The following is a 6,601-nucleotide window of genomic DNA, read 5'->3' as shown; positions in this document are numbered from 1 at the left end:
ATAAAAAGAAGTTTAATGGCGGTTGGTCGCTAAATCAGTCGCTAAGAAGTTGGTTGCTAAATCGGTTTCTAAGTGTTAAGATAGCAACCTATTTAGCGACCAACTATAAAATGTTGGTTTTAAAGAATTCGGTCGCTAAACTGGTTGCTATTTTATAATTTTGTGAACGAATTAGCAACCGACTTAAAAATATGTTGATAAAATAGTTGGTCGCTAATTCAGTCGCTAAGGTAGCGGTCACTAAATCGATTGTTAAAGATGAATATAGCGACTGATTTTAGTGACCAACTATAAAATCTTAGCATTAGAGCAGTTGGTCACTAAATCGGTCGCTATTAGCGACCGAAATTAGGACTAACTAAAAGTCAAAAGTTACAAATTAATTAGTTGATAAATCGGTCACTATTTTAAATAATAGGAATAAATTAGATTTCAAAATAAATTAGAAAAATCCATCACTTTTTTAAAGGAAAATGGTGTTGTTCTCTCCCTCGTTTACTCTCCTGCATGGTGGGGAATGAATCCTCTCAATTGTTAAAAAAAATTGAGAGTGTAAAGTGTGATCTCTAGCCCTTCATTATTTTTTCTTTTATATTTATTTTTTGTCTCACTTATAAAATATTATTAAAAAAATTGAGAGGATCCATTTTTGTTTGGTTTCTAACCTAGAACCAAAACCCATCTTAGCTCTCTCTTCTCTCGCCACTCTCTCCTAGTCTCCCTCAAGCTCGTCACCGAAGCTCGTGGCCGGCTCCTCAAGCTCATCGATGCCTCAAGCTCGCGTCGCCGCCTCAATGTCGCGTCGCCGCCTCAAGCTCGTCGCAAGCTCTGTCACGCTAAGCTCGTCTTCCTGGCTTATCTGTTCGAGGCCTCGAGCAGCTCGCCGCCGTGTCGCCGGTCACCGTCTGTGTCTCCGTCGAAGGTTAATGGTATTGCTTTCCCTTCTTCGATTCTTCTCCTCCTTTTATGCTCTGTTTGCTGATTTTTTAATGTGAAGTTGTGAATGGATTAATGGAAATCAAATAATTGATTTTGTGCTGCTGCTCTTTTTTTAATTCCTGAAATTTTTTTTGAAATTTTCTTGCTACTGCTAAAAATGGATTAGAGATTAGGGATTACTTGTTACTATTTTGTAATTAGGGATTATGCTCTGTTAGCTTTATTGATTTCAGGTTTAGTGTGATTAGGGATTACTTGTTGCTGTTTAGTGCACCGGTAACATTTCTAGACAAGATGGCTTATTGGACTGTTAAATCACTCAGATTCCCCACTAATCTATTCTTTCAGGTATTCATTATTCATTGATATCTTTTCAAGTGGTACACAATGGTGCATGTGATGTTAGGTTGCTGAGGGTTAGGTAATAAGTTGATTAACCAGCACATGATGGGTGATTGGCTCTATTACTATTATTGTTTGAGAATTAAATCTTGTAATTGATAATATAATACCTTTTATCTTTTGAAATAGGATAAAACAAATTTCTGAAAGTTGAATTATCTTCATGAAGATTAATAGCTTAGAGCCTCTTTAAGGAAATTAAACTGATGATTACATAGAATACGTTGTTTGATTTGGGAAGTCCATATTACCTCTTTGTTCTTCGATATAGAAATATTACATCTTACATACCTTCAAAGAAAAATATAAGCCTTGATAATTTCATAGTCTATAATATAAAATGCTTAACTAAGCTTTGTTCTTATCATTTGTTTTATGTAAATGTAACAGCATACGAATGCTTTCCATTTTTCTTTTCATACGAATGCTTTGTTCTTATGTTTATATTTCTTCTCATCAGTTTATGAAGGGGAAAAGTTCTTTTACAAAGAAGAAGACATTGCTATTCCAGTAAAGGTGTTAGATCATTTTTCATTTGCAGATTTTTCCCTCGCATGTTCCTTTTTTCCGCGGAATTTGAAGATCTGCATTGTTCTCCATTTTGAAAATGTGACTGATCTTTGTCTCTCCTCTGCCGTCGTCATGCCTCTGTCTTCTATGTTAGCAGGTTATGCCTCTTATTCCTTTCTCGTTTATTTCTTTATATTCAGGGTTTTACATATTTTGATGGCTCACAACGATTTATGACCGAGTTCTATTAGGAATTTGTAGAGAAGAAATTCATGTTCTTGTGAGTTGTGAAAGTTGGTTGCTACTAAGAAATCTGATGGTAAAGTTTGATAGTACATCAAACACAAACTTGGTTTGCTTAAGATAAATATTTTGGATCTAATCTTTGCTGTTCAATCAGGCTTTTTTTCACAATTTAGTTCCACTTCTCTATTTCAGGTTCAATCTTTCTTTCCAAGAAAGCATTGATGATAATGATGATTCTGATGAAGGGAAAGATGAAGATGAAAAGCCCTGTTTTTCTGAAATAGAAAGAAGTGCTGATTTTTTAGACAAGGAAGTTGCTGCTAATGGCTTTCGGCTCATCTTATAGCCAATGATTACGCTACGGTATCTATTATATACATTATTATATACCTGCATTTTTGTATTTTGGTAATAGTCTAGTGATTCTAACATTTGAGCACATGTGAAAGTGAAGTTATCCATTAATCATTATGTTTCAGTTGGACATAGTTGAAAAACTGTTGATTCAAATGTGTTGGTTTACAGGGATGCGATGATTGGTGCCGTTCCAAGCTATGAGGAGCCGTATATTAAAGTTCCAAAGGTCTTAAGTATGGACTAAAAACTTTGTAAAGGTACTTGATTTGATACAAGGAAACAAGACTATGGTTTTGTACTCTGCATTTCTTTGTTCTTTTTATTGGAAAATGATCTAACTCTTAATCTATATAACATTCATTTTTGTCATCATGAGTTTGTGTCCTGCCATTAGTCTCATTCTCATAAAACAATCATTTGTGCCCTTCATTCACAGCTGGTGATCACCACTTTAGTTCTCAGAAGGCAAGAGTTATAACAGTTGATGCTAAAACTACCCAAGACACTAAACTATGTTTTTTTTTTTTTTGGAGCATTTGATTGTTTTCGATAAGTTGAAGGTTTTGTTTGCAATTTTCTATTCTCCAAAAAGAAAGAAACATTCTAGATATGTCCTATGTGCCAATATATACTACTAATTATAAAAATGAATAGTTGATACTACGTCCAATGCATTAATCCATTAATCCATGCCTCGGCTTAAGGAATCTTAATAGGGACCTTAGCAAACTATTTATTGATAAGTGAGTATTTGCTCCAGCCCGTATATATATATTTTTATATGTTATGTATTATTGTGAATAGTTTAGAATTATTTTTCTATTTAATTAAGCTTTTGAGGTAATTGATTATATTTGAAATCTTATTTATTTGTTCAATTTAATTTATTTATACGCATGAGTGTCAATTTGTCATGCTTTTGATTGTTCCTTAATGCTCTTCAAATTTATGTGCAGTTCATTGAAGATGGAGGAGAGGCTAAAATAAACTCAGATAGTAAAGTTAATTCAGTGGAAGACCTGAATGAATCAATCCTTCTTTAGGTATATAAAAAGGATAATTTTGACATAATAGATGGTGAAAAGTAGATATGTGTGAACTTCTCAGTATGCTAACTATATTTGGGAAATTAAATTTGAATAATGAATACATCTAATATTTAGTACAGAGACAGTCGAGCAGCTTGCCTGTGTTTTTCCTGCTCATCTCAGTTGTTCATTTCTGTGTTTTTCAAAGTTGATATAAGATTGTTGCTTTATTCGTACAAAGTGACACCATGCTTTGGTTAAATAACCAGGATGAAAAACATGAAAACAAAGGAAAAGATGAGAGCTGTGAAGCTGCTGAAAGTGGTGCATCTGAAAGGGAAGATACAACTGACGAGGTAATGGTTAGCTTCTGGTTCTTTTTTCTTCTGCAAAAAAACCTTGAATATACCGAGTTATTATGAAGTTTAAATTTGTAATATATCTCTATGTTAGTTAGCTCCATATTTATGTAGAAGTTAGTTTAGTTAGTGGCAAGATAGAAGATTGAGATCTCTCTTTGCACATAGCAGAATCTTGAAGCTTCTTCTCTATTTTCTATTCTCTCCTCACACATCAGCTCTGTTTTAATTTAGTAATTTATGTATTTGGTATTTAGTGATTTTATGTCTTGCGTGTCATTTGATATTCAGCTCTGTTTCTATTCTCTTTGGTTCTATCTGCTTTTACTCTATCATCCAAATGCACATCCATGTTAATTAGTTTTGGTAATAATATTTCTGTCGAGAAAACAAATTTTGAAGGCTGAAAAGTGAAGTTAAGGATACACCCAAACTGGTGAAGAAAACACACCTTCTAACCCTTTTTTCATTATATTATTTTATTTATTATATGGCTTTCTATACTTGGCAAAATTTTTAAATATAACTTGAATCATCCGATTAACTAGCTAGTCTGATCTTCAAAAAGACTTGACTCGAATAAATAGAATGGTATAACTTAATCTCTAGAGCAAACAGACTTTGACGTACACCTTGCTAGTGAAAAATACTCAACCGGAAAGCTTAATTCTATAAGCACTGGTATATAGCAAGAAAAGATGGAGATAGTTAAAAAAAATTGTCAAATGAAGCTACTTATTCTGTCCTTTTTATGCTTCTTTGCTCTACTCTCTCTTGAAGGCATGCTTAAAATTATGTAACATGTTAATGTTTATTCATCATTTCACTGGAATTAATAGCCTAACTTTTTTTGTCTAGTATCTTTATGAAACTCAGTCACTTAAAATATTATCAAGCTATACCATTTTTTGGGAAAGTTTTTTAACCTTCCGTTATCTATTTATTAGTTGAACCACAGGTTGTCTATTGGCTTTTAGTTTATTTTATATCGTTTTCAAATATTTAATATACTTTTCATTATTTTAATAGTATTACTATTTAGAATATTAGTTTTACTATTATATCAATATATATTGTTATATTGTTTAACCTAATAGGTAATTGTTCATCAAGAGAGTGGCTTGCACTTGATTTTATTTTCTCCTTTTATCTTTTATTATTTTCTCTTTTTGCCTTTTATGACACCAGAATTCTTAATCTGGAATATTGTTTTGTTAGGTGAAGATGCTGAAATTGAAAGATGAACTAAGGTTAAGGTGCTCTGCATGAAACTCTACCATAAACAGAAGATACATGGCATAGGAAAGAAGAAGATGAAGAGTGCAATTAGCATAGTTATATAGTTATGTTGTTCATGAATTATTTTTACCTTGTTTTAGTTTAGATTGTGGATCATAAATTTGATGTATTTAGAAATTTTTAATTTTTTAAATTCTATATTTCTATGTAGACATTGTGAATGTTTTGGTATTTATTTGGAAAATTAATCTATGCTTGATTCTTTTTATATTTTGTGGAAATATAATTATTTATGAAAATTAAGTTTTAATAGTGGTAAATGTGAAATTAGTAAAAATCTATAATTATAAAATTAGGAACAACAATCGATTTAGTGACTGATTTAGATTTTTAGTTCAGGAATTAGCGACTAATTTAGCAATTGATTTTAGATTTCCAAATCAGGTATTGGCGACCGATTTATTCAGTGACCGATTTAGTGTCAGGAAATTTGGTCACCATTTAGCGACCGATTACGTTAGCGACCGATTTAGCGACCAATACTCTTTGGTGAAGGTCTAGTGGCCTTGTTCAAAAATCGGTCGCTATTTTCTAATTAGAGACCAAGGTTTTAGCGACCACCAGAATCAGTCGCTAAATCGGTCACTATTCTGGTAATTTTTTGTAGTTAAATTAAAATTATTAATATAATAAAGTATTTAATAATATTCGATAAATAATTAACAATAGTTCAAACAGTCTAAAATTGTCTTATTTAATATTTATTAATTATTATTAAAATAATTATATAATTTTAAATATAATAAATATTTAATTACAAATATAAAATTATGAATATTATATACATAAAAAGTAACTTTAGATATTACCTCTTTATTACCGTAAAATATTATTTGCATGGTAAAAGCTTACACTACTCTTCAAAGATCAATTTAACACTAACCATCTCCAAATAATATAGAACCTTTTAAGAGATTAAACCTTATTATTATAAGAATATATACTATAAAGTCTAATATGTTTAACTCTCCACGCATGCAGGCACCAGTCTAGTTATTTTAAAGGATTTTGTGAATTTAATTAATAGATAAAATATATTGTATTAAAATTATTAAATGTACCAGTTTATTCACATAAATTTTTTAAAAAACTGTTTTTTTAAATAATAATTTTAAAAGATGTTTTAAAAATATAAAATTCGGTAAAATACTATTTTGGCAAATCTTAATTTTGTGTCTAACTTTTTAAACATCTTATTTCTGTCTCAAAAGGTTTTAAACAGGTTTAATATTATACTAATAGTTAACAGAATGAGCGACGTAGACATTACTGATTAAGTTATGTCTTTTTCTATATGTTAGAAAAATATAACCAAAACCTTCTTGTAACACTTATTCTCCTTAATTTTCCTTTTGTACAAAACTGTAAATCCTAACAATCAATTATCAAAACTTTAAAATCAAAGAATTTTTTAATATTAGTGATCGTTGGTAGATCGATTTTACTTACATACTAAAATTG

General features: G+C 30.7%; 1 long non-coding RNA gene across 2 annotated transcripts; it reads left to right on the top strand.

The window, feature by feature from the left end:
- Positions 1–1,395: 1,395 nt before the first annotated feature.
- Positions 1,396–5,345, top strand: LOC112767387 (uncharacterized). 2 transcript variants are annotated; one of them, XR_003184888.3, is made up of 6 exons: positions 1,396–1,857; positions 2,290–2,460; positions 2,623–2,711; positions 3,411–3,497; positions 3,752–3,838; positions 5,060–5,345. It is a non-coding gene; the product is annotated as an uncharacterized lncRNA (long non-coding RNA). The 2 variants fall into 2 exon arrangements; XR_003184887.3 differs by having other exon boundaries at positions 1,398–2,008.
- Positions 5,346–6,601: the final 1,256 nt, after the last annotated feature.

Source organism: Arachis hypogaea, chromosome 17 (genome assembly GCF_003086295.3).
Source record: "Arachis hypogaea cultivar Tifrunner chromosome 17, arahy.Tifrunner.gnm2.J5K5, whole genome shotgun sequence".
NCBI classification, from domain to species: domain Eukaryota; kingdom Viridiplantae; phylum Streptophyta; class Magnoliopsida; order Fabales; family Fabaceae; genus Arachis; species Arachis hypogaea.
The sequence above is the reverse complement of the archived record's forward strand: the minus strand, read 5'-3'. Positions and strand labels throughout refer to the sequence as shown.